The sequence below is a fragment of the Pseudophryne corroboree genome, chromosome 2 (assembly GCF_028390025.1).
Source record: "Pseudophryne corroboree isolate aPseCor3 chromosome 2, aPseCor3.hap2, whole genome shotgun sequence".
Taxonomy (NCBI): Eukaryota; Metazoa; Chordata; class Amphibia; order Anura; family Myobatrachidae; genus Pseudophryne; species Pseudophryne corroboree.
In genome coordinates this window covers 318,979,382-318,994,961 of record NC_086445.1, presented here as the reverse complement: position 1 = coordinate 318,994,961, position 15,580 = coordinate 318,979,382, and positions in this window count along the sequence as shown.

Here is a 15,580-nt window from a genome sequence, read left to right as displayed (position 1 = left end):
ACACCAGCACACCACAAACATAAAACAACCAGCAACGTCTGGAAACAACAAACAGCAACAGCTGAACAGGTAACCATACAAGAGAACCTGCAGAAAAGTAAAACGCACTGTGGCGGGCGCCCAATGGGGCTCATTCTGACCCGTTCGCTTGCTGCTTTTTAACGCAGCAAAGCGAACGGGTCCCTACTGTGCATGCGCCGTAGTGCATCCCAGACGGCAGAGGTGGTCGCTGGGCGGGGAGGGGCGGAACAGCGGTGTTTGACCTGACCGCGCGGGTAGCGGGCCGCAGCAGCTGCATGACGTCACACGCAGCCGCTGCGGGCTGGGGAGCGACGAGTAGCTCCCGGCCAGCACGCTAAAGCTGCGCTGGCCGGGAGCTACTCCTAAAGTGCAAAAGCATCGCCGCTGTGCGATGCTTTTGCACTTCTGCGGGGGATTGGGTTCGGCACTGACATGCGGGGTGGGATAGCCCTGTGCTGGGCGTCCCCCGCATGTCTATTGTCATGATCGTAGCCCTGCAAAATTTTGCAGGGCTACGATCAACTCGGAATGACCCCCTTAGTACGTCCCAAAGCTTCCAGAATGGGCAGGAATGTGTGGAGACTTGTGCAGCACCGCCTGCCCAAAATTGGTATCCTCTTTGGCCAGGGTATCAAACTTGTAGAATTTTACAAAAGTGTTCTTCCCCAACCAGATAGCAGCTCGGCATAGTTGCAAGGCCGAGACTCCACGGGCAGCCACCCAGGAAGAGCCCACCGATATTGTAGAGTGGGTCTTCAGAGACTTAGGAACAGGTAAGGCTGCCGACACATAAGCCTGTTGAATAGTAAGTCTAAGCCAACGAGCAATGGACTGCTTCGAAGCAATCCCTCAGGCAGTTTAGAAAAAAGTGCCCTCAGGAGAGGATGCACATCTCTGCAGCTCCAGAGAGTTTTCTTCAATTTCTTTTAAACTTTTATTATTTTCGGTATGCTGTTTGGGCAACAGTATACCTGCACCGTGGTGGGTAGGGGGGGGAGGGGGGGGCGGTCACCGGCCTTGCGAGGTGTCAGAGCCGCTTCCCCCGCTGCAGGACCACCGTCCTGAGAGGTTGTATGTTCAGCGGGGCACTGCGCCTTAGCTGACGCAATCGCAGCACGCCGCACACCCCTAACATATGCCTGAAGGTGACGTATGTGGTGAGTACAAACCGGGGGCCCCGCTAGAGAGGTCCCCCGATTCACAGTGGCATACGGGACCCTCCTGGGGGGTCGACCCCCTAGAGCCCCCCATGTGAACTGGCTTGGAATAGCTTAAACTAGCAGTTGTGTGATGTTTTTAAGCATAATAGGAGACATTGCCAGTGTAAAAATCACTGTAGCTCTGGCGCCATTGGGGGGTGAAGCTACCTCAGAGCGGGACCAGAGGCATTTTGGCGCCTTCATCTGCTTAATGCAGCAGCAGCAAGCACACACAGCTCTTCCTGACTAACAAGACATGCTGGAAAAGTGCTACAGGGTGTAGCAAAGGGGGACATCCTCTACTGTACACAACCTGTGTCCTATACAGAACAGAAATCATTATTGTTTCTGTTTCATCTGAACAATGCAGCCAATCTTCACAAATCAGTGAAGGGGCTGGGGGAGAGGGACCAGAGCTCTCCTGGTTAGGGGCTCTTAAGACTATGGGGGTCATTCAGACCTGATCACATGCTGCATTTTTCGCAGCCGTGCGATCGGGTCTGAACTGTGCATGCGTGTGACCCGCAATGCGCAGACGCGACGGCCGTAGCCGGGCAGCGACGAATCTTACAAAGAAAGCGATCGCACTGGCGATCACAAGAAGATTGACAGGCAGAAGGCGTTCGTGGGCGGCAACTCACCGTTTTCTGGGAGTGTCCGGAAAAACGCAGGCATGCCCGGCTGTTTCCAGGGAGAGTAGCTGACGTCAGCAACACCCCAGAACGTCGCAGCGGCTGAGTAAGTTCTGGGCTGTGCAGAAACGGCACAAATTTTTGTTTGTGCAGCTCTCTGCACAGCCGTTCACAACCCTGCACAGCAATTACCCCCTCCCCTGTAAGCGGCGATTACCTGGTCGCAGCAGTGCAAAAACAGCCTGCGTGCGACCAGGTCTGAATTAGGCCCTATGATGTCTGATATGTCATCACAACTCACTGCTAATGTTCAGAAAACTCAGCTACTACTACAGGCTGTTACAGACTTAGCTGCTACAGCAGACGTTACACAACCCCCCCTTCACTAGCTCAGGACCACAAAAGCGTGGTTTACCTGCCCTACTCTCTGATTCAGATGAGGATATACATGAGGATGGGGATGACTTGGATCCCATTAGTGGGGATTCCACTTCTGCTCATGGTATTGAACCCCTCATTCTGGCTATACGGGATGTGGTAAATCTCCCTCTAGAGGACGCTGCGTCACAGCAGTCGTTTCTCTTTACATAAAACAAGCTTAATGTCACTTTCCCTGATTCTGCAGAGTTAGATGACCTATTTAAATTAGCCTGGAAAAATCCAGACAAAAAATACCAAGTGTCAAAAAGATTTTTGCACACTTTCCCATTTGCTCCTGAAGGTAGGAAATTCTGGGAAGAACCCCCGGGAGATGATATATCAGTCTTTCGACTGTCAAAAAAGGCGGTGCAGCCTGCCCCGGGCTCCTTTACCATAAAGGACCCTGGGGACAGAGAAAGAGAGACTACACTAAAGTCTATCTACACAGCAGCAGGTGTATCGCAAAGGCCGGTCATAGCGGGTTGCTGGATGACCCATGCCATTCACACGTGGGCTACTCCATTTCAGGAGGACCTCTCCGGGGATATGCCTCTGGTCACTACAGTGACTCTCCTGAAGCACATTCAGGACACTGCACGTGTCCAGTGTGATTCGCTCAAGGAGATGGGCAATATTAATGCTAGGACTTCTGCCATGGCAGTGTCGGCGCGCAGGGCCTTATGGTTGCGTCACTGGATAGCGGACGCAGAATCCAAGCGCAGTGTAGAATCCCTCCCCTTTTCTGGGGAATGGCTCTTTGGGGTTGAGTTGGATATGTGGATTTCCAAAGTCACTGCTGGGAAATTTATATTTCTCCCCCCTGGGGCCCCACCGGCTAGGCGTTCCTACCCGGGGCCGTCTGTTCAGTCCTTTCGGTCTAAAAGATTTCGATCTAGGGCCAGAGGTGTCTCCAATGCGGCTAGAGGCACCAGAGGGAAGACAAAAAGACCTGCAAACACCGGATCTCAGGAACAGAGCACCAGTTCTGCTTCCACAGTCCTCAGCATGATGGTGCCCACCCACCCCGAGGGGATCTCAAGGTGGGAGCTCGACTGCGTCACTTCAGCCATGTCTGGGAGGTTTCCTGCCAGGATACCTGGATCAGGGATCTCATTTCTCAGGGCTACAAGCTGAAGTTCGACAATGCTCCTCCCCATCAATTTTTTAAATAAAGCTTACCAGCTTTGGAGGATACGCAAGTTACGCTGCAACATGCCATCCAAAAGTTGGTCCAGTCCCACATCATTGTTCCAGTACCAATACCCCAACAAGGCAAGGATTATTACTCCAACCTGTTTGTGGTATCAAAACAGTTCGGTAAGGCCCATTTTGAATCTAAGGTCCTTTTCAAGTTCAAAATGGAATCCTTAAGAGCAGAGATTGCGGGCCTGGAAGTCCAGGAATTCATGGTCTCCTTGGATATCAAGTATCTTCTGGACATGTCCGTCGAAGACCCTTGGCCTCTACAGCTAAAAAACGATCTTCTTCAACAGGGACCGTTCATCTACCCGGACGTATGGCGACTTCGTTTGATGGCATGGAGATTGAGCGGAACATTCTAGCTCACAAGGGCCTTTCCAAAAAGGTTATTGCTACCATGGTTCAGGTCAGGAAACCTGTGACGTCAAAACACTATCATCATATCTGGAGATGATATGTCTCTTGGTGCAAGGAACACACGTATCCGCCTGCAGAGTTCCACTTTGGACGTTGCTTACGTTTCCTGCAGGCTGGTGTGGATAAGGGCTTACGTCTGAGTTCCATTAAGGTCCAGATTCCAGCTCTCTCAATTTTCTTTCAGAAGAAATTGGCAGTGTTGCCAGAAGTTCAGACCTTCTTACAAGGGGTACTCCACATACAACCTCCTTTTGTACCGCCTTCGGCACCCTGGGATCTGAATGTAGTGTTGGAATTTCTACAGTCCTCCTGGTTTGAACCTCTGATGACATTAGAAGACAAGTACCTCACGTGGAAGATGGTGATGTTACTGGGCCTGGCTTCTGCTAGACGTGTTTCAGAATTGGGGGCCTTGGGGGTAATTCTGAGTTGATCGCAGCAGGAATTTTGTTAGCAGTTGGGCAAAACCATGTGTACTGCAGGTGTGACCGATATAACATTTGCAGAGAGAGTTAGATTTGGGTGGGTTATTTTGTTTCTGTGCAGAGTAAATACTGGCTGCTTTATTTTTACACTGCAATTTAGATTGCAGATTGAACACACCACACCCAAATCTAACTCTCTCTGAACATGTTATATCTGCCTCCCCTGCACTGCACATGGTTTTGCCCAACTGCTAACAAAGTTCCTGCTGCGATCAACTCAGAATTACCCCCCTTATCGTGTAAAAGTCCATACTCTGTTTTTTACGATGACAGAGCGGAGCTCAGGACTAGGCAGCAGTTCCTGCCGAAGGTTGTCTCTGCGTTTCACCTGAATCAACCTATTGTGGTTCCGTCCAGTTCTGACACTTCTGCTCCTCCGGAGACATTGGATGCTCTGAAAGCCTTGAAGATTTATAACAAGTGAACGGCTCGGATCAGAAAGACGTATTCATTGTTCGTGCTCTATGATGCACAGAAAAAGGGTTGTCCTGCTTCGAAGCAGTCCATTGCTCGTTGCCTTAGGCTTACTACCCAACAGGCCTATGTGTTGGCAGCCTTACCTGTTCCTAAGTCTCTGAAGGCCTACTTTACAAGATCGGTGGGCTCTTCCTGGGCATCTGCCCGTGGAGTCTCGGCCTTGCAACTGTGCCGAGCTGCTACCTGGTCGGAGAACACTTTTGTGAAGTTCTACAAATGTGATACCCTGGCCAAAGAGGATACCCATTTTGGGCAGGCGGTGCTGCAGAAGTCTCTGCATGTTCCTGCCCATTCTGGAAGCTTTGGGACGTCCCCATCGTACCAAGTCTCCCCAATATCTCTTATGGATGCTAGAGAAAATAGGATTTTAATTACCTACCGGTAAATCCTTTTCTCGTAGTCCATAAGGGATATTGGGCGCCCGCCTCAGTGCATTGACTTTTCTGCATGTTCTCTTTATGTGGTTACCTGTTCAGCTGTTGCTGTTTCCAGTCGTTGCTGGTTGTTATGTGTTTGTGGTGTGCTGGTGTTAAATCTCACCACTCTTTGTTATCATGTTCCATGTTCCTTCTCTCATATATGCTAGCACAGCCAGTAAAGAAATTTAAAGTGCATCGGCTCCTCTGGACCCCATCTATACCCCATCGTACTAAGTCTCCCCAATATCCCTTATGGACTACGAGAAAAGGATTTACCGGTAGGTAACTAAAATACTATTATTACACTTTGGAAAAAGTTTTTCTACAGAACAATGTCATTAAATGTATCCCAATCATTGTCATATGTGTAGATGCAGTAACAGAAACAGAACCGTTACAAATGTAACATATTTCGACTGGAAATGTATAAGCAGGGTGCCTCAGGAACAGCACTCGGCTCTGTCCTTTTTACAGCTTTTATTCATGATTTTGTAGAAGTTGTTTATATTTGCAGACAATTCAAGATTTTATTAGGGTTATTATCAGAGCTGGATATCACACCACTGCAGAATGAGTTGGCAAAGAAATGGCAGGGGAATATGTAGAACTATTAATACATTTAGACCCCAGGAATAATTGTGCTACCTAATTGAAAGGGATACTATTGAGGAAATATGAGATGAAAAGTACCTAGTGTCAGGCAGCTGCTGATAGAGCTGCGGAAATGATGCATAAAATGTTTCAGCAGCTGTTTTGCCTGGGTAAACCACTTGTTAGACTGCAACTTGAAACTGGTTTGACAACTTGGGGCACCTGTACATAAGAAAACGAGATTTATGGTAAGAACTTACCTTTGTTAAATCTCTTTCTGCGAGGTACACTGGGCTCCACAAGGATTGGACAATGGGGTGTAGAGTAGGATCTTGATCCGAGGCACCAACAGGCTCAAAGCTTTGACTGTTCCCAGAATGCACAGCACCACCTCCTCTATAACCCCGCCTCCCTGCAGAGGAGCTCGGTTTTTAGTTAACCAGTCCAATGCAGTAGCAGGAAAAGAGACGACAACGGTTAGTAGCCACATACACCACACTCTCACGACAAGAGAAGTGTCAGCGGCTAATGCCATACCAACCCAAAGAAGCTAAGTGCGTCAGGGTGGGCGCCTTGTGGAGCCGTGTACCTCGCAGAAAGAGATTTAACAAAGGTAAGTTCTTACCATAAATCTCGTTTTCTGCTGCGGGGTACACTGGGCTCCACAAGGATTGGACAATGGGGATGTCCTAAAGCAGTTCCTTATGGGAGGGGACGCACTGTAGCGGGCACAAGAACCCGGCATCCAAAGGAAGCATCCTGGGAAGCGGCAGTATCGAAGGCATAGAACCTTATGAATGTGTTCCCGGAGGACCACGTAGCCGCCTTGCATAATTGTTCAAGGGTCGCACCACGTTGGGCCGCCCAAGAAGGTCCAACAGACCAAGTAGAATGGGCCGTAATGTGAGTAGGAGCTGATAGACAAGCCTTCACATAAGCATGTGCAATCACCATTCTAATCTATCTGGCCAGGGTCTGCTTGTGAGCAGGCCAGCCACGTTTGTGAAATCCAAACAAAACAAAAAGAGAATCAGATTTTCGAACAGAAGCAGTTCTCTTCACGTAGATACGGAGAGCCCGTACCACATCCAAAGACCTCTCTTTGGGAGACAGATCAGGAGAGAGAAGGGCCGGAACCACAATCTCCTGATTGAGGTGGAACGAAGAAACCACCTTAGTTAAATATCCGGGACGAGTCCTAAGAACCGCCCAGTCACGGTGAAAAATCAGATATGGGGAACTACAAGACAAGGCACCCAGATCCGACACTCTTCTAGCAGAGGCAATAGCCAGCAAGAACATCACCTTAAGGGAAAGCCACTTAAGGTCAGCTGAACCCAGGGGTTCAAACGGAGGCTCCAAAACCACCGACAAGTCCCAAGGAGCCACAGGCGGGACATAGGGAGGTTGGATACGCAACACACCCTGAGTGAAAGTATGAACATCAGGTAAAGTCGCAATTTTTCTCTGAAACCACACCGACAAGGCAGAAATATGAACCTTGGGGGAGGCCAGACGCAGGCCTAAATCTAGGCCCTGCTGCAGAAAAGCCAAAAGTCTGGCTGTACTAAACTTGGAAGCGTCATAATTATTAGATGCGCACCAAACAAAGTAGGAATGCCAGACCCTATAGTAAATCCGAGCAGAAGCCGGTTTCCGGGCCCGCAACATAGTTTTAATGACCTCTTCAGAAAAACCCTTAGCCCTCAAGACGGAAGCTTCAAGAGCCACGCCGTCAAAGACAGCCGGGCTAGGTCCTGGTAGACACAGAGGCCCTGAGCGAGGAGATCTGGGCGTTGTGGAAGCAGAAGTGGACGCTCTGACGATAGGCCTTGCAGGTCTGAGAACCAGTGCCGTCTGGGCCACGCCGGAGCTATGAGAAGCAGATTTCCTTTTTCTTGCTTGAACTTCCGAATTACCCTGGGCAGGAGTGACACCGGAGGGAATACGTACGGCAGCCGAAACCTCCACAGCACCGCCAGCGCATCCACGAATGCTGCTTGAGGATCCCTTGTTCTTGCTCCGAAGACCGGAACCTTGTGATTGTGGCGAAACGCCATCAGATCTACATCTGGAAGACCCCACTTTTCCACTAGGAGTTGAAACTCTTCTGGATGGAGGCTCCACTCGCCGGCATGCACGTTCTGACGACTGAGAAAGTCCGCTTCCCAATTCAGGACTCCCGGAATGAATATTGCCGATATGGCCGGTAGATGGCGTTCCGCCCAACGTAGAATCCGTGAGACTTCCTTCATTGCTGAACGGCTTCGAGTGCCGCCTTGATGATTTATGTTAGCCACAGTGGTGGTGTTGTCCGACTGTATTTGAACAGGACGGTTCTGAATTAAATGCTGGGCCAGGGTCTACGCATTGAAGACCGCCCGCAATTCCAGAATGTTGATCGAGAGGAGAGACTCCTCCTTGGTCCACCGACCCTGAAGGGAGTGTTGCTCCAGCACCGCGCCCCAACCTCTTAGACTGGCATCTGTCGTCAACAGGACCCAGTTGGATATCCAGAAGGGACGGCCCCTGCACAACTGTTGGTCCCGGAGCCACCAAAGTAGCGACAGACGGACCTCCGGAGTCAATGAGATCATGTGAGACCTGATCCGGTGAGGCAGGCCGTTCCACTTGGCTAGAATCAGCCTCTGGAGGGGGCGAGAATGGAATTGAGCATACTCCACCATGTCGAATGCTGAGACCATGAGTCCCAGCACCTGCATTGCCGAATGTATCGACACTTGCGGACGAGAAAGGAAGCAACAAATCCTGTCCTGAAGCTTCAGGACTTTATCCTGAGACAAGAACAACCGCTGGTTGTGAGTGTCCAATAGCGCTCCCAGGTGCACCATGCTCTGAGCAGGGACCAGGGAGGATTTCTTCCAGTTGATGAGCCACCGGTGGGCTTGTAGAAACCAGACCATCATATCTAGATGACACAGGAGAAGTTCTGGGGAATTTGCCAGGATTAACAAGTCGTCCAGATACGGCAGTATCCTGACCCCTTGACGGCGGAGTACCATAACTTTGGTGAAGACTCGCGGAGCCGTTGTCAAACCAAAAGGTAACGCCCGAAACTGGTAATGAAGGTTGCCAATAGCGAACCTCAGGTATTGCTGATGTGACGCTGCTATAGGAATATGCAGGTAAGCATCCTGTATATCCAGGGAGACCATGTAGTCCCCAGGTTCCAAGGCCAGAACTATAGAGCGAACGGTTTCCATCCGGAACTTGGAAACCTTCACAAACCTGTTCAATGTCTTGAGGTTGAGAATGGGCCGGGAGGACCCATTCGGTTTCGGGACTAGAAACAGCAGAGAATAGTACCCCCGGCCCCTCTGAGCAAGAGGCACCTGTACTACGACTCCTGTATCCAGGAGGGTCTGTACCACCGAATGCAGAGTGTTTGCCTTTGTCTGGTCCGACGGGACGTCTGTCTGGCAAAATCGATGAGGGGGTCGGTTTTTGAAGTCTATGGCGTAACCTCGAGTGATGACTTCCCGTACCCAGGCATCTGAAGTGGTCTTCAACCATTCCTGGGTATACCCTAGAAGCTGGCCCCCCACCCTGGGATCCCCCAGGGGGAGGCCCAGCCCATCATGCGGCAGGCTTATCAGTCTTGGAAGCTGGCTGACGGGCAGCCCAAGCTCTTTTGGGCTTCGGCTTACCAGGTTTGGAAGTGCGGGCCTGCTTGTGGTACGCCTGACCTTTTGCTTTACCTGAAGGGCGAAAGGACGTACCTTTAGCCTTCGACACAGAAGGAGCGGTATTTGGCAGACAGGCAGTTTTGGCAGCAGCCAAGTCAGCCACTATCTTATTTAAGTCCACCCCAAACACAATATCTCCCTTGAAAGGGAGCACCTCCAGGGTCTTTCTAGAGTCCAGATCCACAGACCAGGATCTCAGCCACAATATCCGGCGAGCCAGGACTGACGTAGTAGAGGCCTTGGCTGCTAGGATACCGGCATCCGAAGCCGCCTCTTTAATATAGCGAGAAGCTGTGACAATATAGGACAAGCATTGTCTAGCATGGTCAGAGGAGATTTCAGTATCTAACTCCAAGGCCCACGCTTCAATAGCCTCGGCAGCCCATGTAGCTGCAATAGTGGGCCGTTGCGCAGCACCCGTGAGGGTGTAAATCGCTTTCAGACAACCCTCCACATGCTTATCCGTAGGCTCTTTTAGAGACGTGACGGTAGTGACAGGCAGAGCTGAGGAAACCACCATCCTAGCCACATGTGAGTCCACTGGAGGAGGCGTTTCCCAATTCTTAGACAGCTCTGGCGCGAGGGGATAACGAGCCAGCATTTTCTTGTGAGGCATAAACTTCGTACCTGGGTTTTCCCAGGGTTCCTGACGTATATCCACTAGGTGGTCAGAATGAGGTAAAACTTGTTTAACCACCTTCTGACGCTTGAACATATCTGGTTTCTTAGGAGGGACGGATGGCTCGGGATCATCCGTAATCTGTAGAATTAATTTAATAGCCTCCACAAGATCAGGAACATCCACATGTGAACTACCCTCCCCATCACCCGTATCTGAACCTGTGGGGTCAGTATACGTGCCGTCTTCATCAGACGAGGTGTCAGTGACAGCAGTGGATTGTGAGGAGACAAGCGCTCGCTTAGAGGACCTCTTGGACTTAGGCGAGCGATGGTCAGACTTTTTAGTAGTCAGGGACTGGTTCAACTTCTTCAACTGAGCAGATAAATCGTCCGCCCACGGCGGGTTAGCTGCAGGGACCACATACGGTTGTACCGGCATTGGGGGTCCCATAGGGGGGTGTTAGTTTATGAACTAGCGTATGCAGAAGCGTGGAAAAAGCGGCCCACGGTGGGTCAGTATGTGCCTCCGTTGCCACAGTCCCACTGGCGGGCAAGGAGCCCCCAGAACCAGAGCCCACAGCTGCTATATTCTCCTCATATGGATCTGTGGCTTCAGCAACACCAGCAGTGTGTCCAGCCCCAGAACCGTTACCCTCAGAAGCAGACATGATATACTTGCAGTATGAGGTAACACAGTACAATTATCAGCAGCACTATACCTCTAAACCAAAACCCCTGTGCAGTGTAGTCAGCACCAGCAGAGATAAAGGAGAGATATGGTGACTAAATCACAGAGAAAAATAAGTAATACAGTATATCTTTGTGAAAATCCTATATTAGATAAAACCTGATGCACCAAGCCCCCTCAGGTTATAGAATATAGGGATAGCAGGTTGAGTGAAAGACACGAAATGGACAACACTCAGCTATCAGATGCACACACAGATAGTCACAGTTTGTACAATGCAGAAGTTATTACTGACAATAATACTGCACTGGACTAGCTTACACAGCTATATAACAATAGATATAACAGTACACAGTAAGAACTGGATGTATATAACGGTAATTGTACTATAAAACCCTAAGTGCACTCTTTCTTACTAACACTGACTAAAAAAGGCAGGTAGAATACTTAAGTATCATGTAAAGTCACAGCACTGACAACCAGGCGGCTTTACATAGGAGGATTTGCCCAAGCAGTCCCAGGAACAGTGAGCTGAGGGATAATGGCGCCGCAGACACTGACAGGGAGTGTGGAAAAGACAGAGATGCAGCTCCAGGGTGGGAACACTTGCTAGAAATGGCGCCCTGGGGCTGGGGGAGTGGCTTCAGGTATAAACCTTACCCCCTCTGTTGGCAAAACCACCGGGTACTGTGGGCGATATAAGAATTGGTTTAGAGAGAAAACCTGACCTGCGCCCATGCCCTGGTGATCTAGTGGGATCGCCTGTATCCACAGTGTCCACCGCCAGCGCGCGCGGCCCGCCTCCCGCGCCGGATCACGATAAAGACAGTGTCCCGCAAGCGGGACCCACTTACCACCTCCCGAAGCGCGGCCACGCGATCCTGGAGAGCCCCATCCGTGTGTGTCTAACATGAAGAAAACCGGTGCTTCCGCTGTAGGTACCCGGCAACCAGGGCTCGGGAGTGTACAGCGCCGCTGGGGAGAGCTGGAGCTGCAGCAGTGAATGTCACAAGACATTTACCACCACTGCTGCCCTTGAAGTCTTCACTTTTTACCTCATAAAAGCTTTTCTTAGGGCTGCTTGGAGCAGCTCCCCTGTTAAGTGCCTGCTTACTGCAGCACCAACTTACAAAACTGAGCTCCTCTGCAGGGAGGCGGGGTTATAGAGGAGGCGGTGCTGTGCATTCTGGGAACAGTCAAAGCTTTGAGCCTGTTGGTGCCTCGGATCAAGATCCTACTCTACACCCCATTGTCCAATCCTTGTGGAGCCCAGTGTACCCCGCAGCAGAACGACACTGGAGAACGTTGCCGATTTCAGAGAGAGGTTCAATCTGGTTCAGATGTAGTGACGTGTGTAGTTTACTAGGTCAGCATTCATCATGTTGATATGCTCTATCCTAATCTGCCCCATCAGCCTATCCTTAGCATCCCCCCTCCTTAGCCAAACCCTAACCTCCCCCTAGTGTAGGGGTGGGCAACAGGCGGCCCGCGGACCGATCGTGCCTGGCCCGCTGTGCCCCATTAGAGTGCAATGACAAGCGGCCCGACAGGCCGCTTGTCATTGCACTGCTCTCAGACGAGGCGCCGCTGAGGAAATCCCGGTCACGTCACAGGGTCAGCTGACCGGGATTTCCTCTGTTACCAATCGCGCTGGGCGCAGAGCCGGATTAAGGGGGGAGCCCGGGGGGGGGGAGGGGAAGTACCCCAGGCCCCCCCCTTCCTAAAAGGGCCCCCCCTTCCTAAAAGGGCCCCCTGCGCCCGCACACAGATCAGACCTCCGATCTGCGGCGCTGCGCTCCCCATGGGTTGCCCTGACAACCTAATTACATCCGCGGCACCGCATAGAAGTGAAGGACAGCTGCAATGGCTCAGCTGTCCAATGGAGAGTAAACGTGCAGCCTACGGCTCAGTCATTTACTGGGCATGCAGGCTGCAGTGCAAAAAGAAGCGTGGAACGTGGAGCCAGCGGAGGGTGCATGAGTGGAGGGACGAGCTCTCACTCTCGCTCTCCTGTCACTTACGGATGGCAATCCCTAATGTCACTTGTAGCCTGCCAGCAGCAGAGACAAAAGTAAGCTGGCTGTATTTTTTTTTTCTTAGTTTTTTTTTATAATGCTGCTATTTATTAAATTGGAATATTTGGCTCTGTATCGTGTTGGCTTGGTGTGTATACGTAATGTGTGTTTGTGTGTACTATATATATATATATATATATGTGTGTGTGTGTGAGTATTTGTAAACATATACTGTATATATATATATATATATATATGTGTGTGTGTGTATATATATATATATATATATATATATATATATATACTGGACACGGGCAGCACAACCGTTGACTAGAAGTAAAGTCCCCTCCGGAGGGCACCGGGATCCCAATAATAGACCTCCTTCAGGGAACCATTAGTACCCGGGGGCGCTGTCTGCTGTAATGTGTAAAAAGGGGGACGATGTCTGCCGTAATGTGTAAAAAGGGGACGCAGTCTGCCGTAATGTGTAAAAAGGGGGACAATGTCTGCCGTAATGTGTAAAAACGGGGGCGCTGTCTGCTGTAATGTGTAAAAAGGGGACGATGTCTGCCGTAATGTGTAAAACGGGGGCGCTGTCTGCTGTAATGTGTAAAAAGGGGGACGATGTCTGCTGTAATGTGTAAAAAGGGGACGCTATCTGCCGTAATGTGTAACAAGGGGACTCTTTTTGAGTATTTTGTGTGTGGCCCTCGAATATTCGCTGGAAGTGTTAAGCGGCCCCCCATCTGAAATAATTGCCCACCCCTGCCCTAGTGCCTAACCCTAACCCTCCCATTCTAATGCCTAATCCAAGTGTCAACATTCTGGGAATGTCTGGATTTCACATGTCGACATTTCATATGCAGACACTGAGCGTGATGATATTCTGAGAATGTGAACATGTTGTGCAAGTGACTGAGATCATAACATGTATACCATCAATGTCATGCTCACCAACCCATTGTATGACCATCCGCATCATGCTCACTAACCCACTGTATGACCACACATGCTCTGTCGGTGGGTTATTGTCATCAGGGAAGAAAAACTGTTACATGAGTTAATATAACTAAGTACAGGTTGAGTATCCCATATCCAAATATTCCGAAATACGGAATATTCCGAAATACGGACTTTTTTGCGTTAGAGTGAGATAGTGAAACCTTTGTTTTTTGATGGCTCAATGTACACAAACTTTGTTTAATACACAGAATTATTAAAAATATTGTATTAAACGACCTTCAGGCTGTGTGTATAATGTGTATATGAAACATAAATGAATTGTGTGACTGTAGACACACTTTGTTTAATGCACAAAGTTATAAAAAATATTGGTTGAAATGACCTTCAGGCTGTGTGTGTAAGGTGTATATGTAACATAAATGCATTCTGTGCTTAGATTTAGGTCCCATCACCATGATATCTCATTATGGTATGCAGTTATTCCAAAATACGGCAAAATCCCATATCCAAAATACCTCTGGTCCCAAGCATTTTGGATAAGGGAGACTCAACCTGTACCATTAATAGAGATTACCAATGACATTGCATAGTAGGGGTATGACTGCAGCCAAACTGTCACAGGAGAATGTGCCTCACATATTACAGAACTGCCCAGACCCTTCACTGTAGGAAACAAGCTGTATGACTATAGAGTAATTCAGTCTGGTGCCACACGTGCTTTCATCCCTTTTACAAGAATATTCATTTTGCTATATCACCTTCTACACTGCTCTAGTCTATTATTTGTGCTGTTTGCACCACTGAACTACTGAAAGTACATTGCCAGGTGTATGGAGCTGCTTGTGTACTGCAACCTTGTTATGATACTTTACTATGGGGAGATTTTCTCAGACTGTTTTATTGATTATTTTTAGAAAATTACTAAATCATTACCCGGATATTAGGGTCCTCAGGGACTATGAGTCTATAAATGGAACAGCAATTCTAGGAAACTTTGTGGCGACCAGGAAACTGCAAATTTTTTCTATAAAGAGGAAGGGGAAGCAGCATGTAAGTGACGATCGATAAAATAACAGAAAATGCTACTTTACATTTACTTAGCTGAATTAAAAAAACAGGATTTTAATACCTACCGGTAAATCCTTTTCTCCTAGTCCGTAGAGGATGCTGGTGTCCACTTCAGTACCATGGGGTATAGACGGTTCCGCAGGAGCCATGGGCACTTTAAGACTTTTCAAGGGTGTGAACTGGCTCCTCCCTCTATGCCCCTCCTCCAGACCTCAGGATAGGAACTGTGCCCAGGGAGACGGACATTTCGAGGAAAGGATTTACTTTTAAACTAAAAGGTGAGATTCATACCAGCTCACACTTCAACCATGCCGCAGAACATGGCATTCAACTTAACACATGCCAACGGGCATGAACAATTGCAGCAACATGCTGAAAATAATCGTAACACAACACTCGTGTAACAACAAACTAACAACTGCAGGTAAAGTGCGCACTGGGTCGGGCGCCCAGCATACTCTATGCACTAGGAGAAAAGGATTTACCGGTAGGTATTAAAATCCTGTTTTCTCATACGTCCTAGAGGATGCTGGGGTCCACTTCAGTAACATGGGGTTATACCAAAGCTCCAGTACGGGCGGGAGAGTGCGGATGACCCTGCAGCACCGATTGACCAAATTTGAGGTCCTCATCGGCCAAGATGTCAAACGTGTAAAA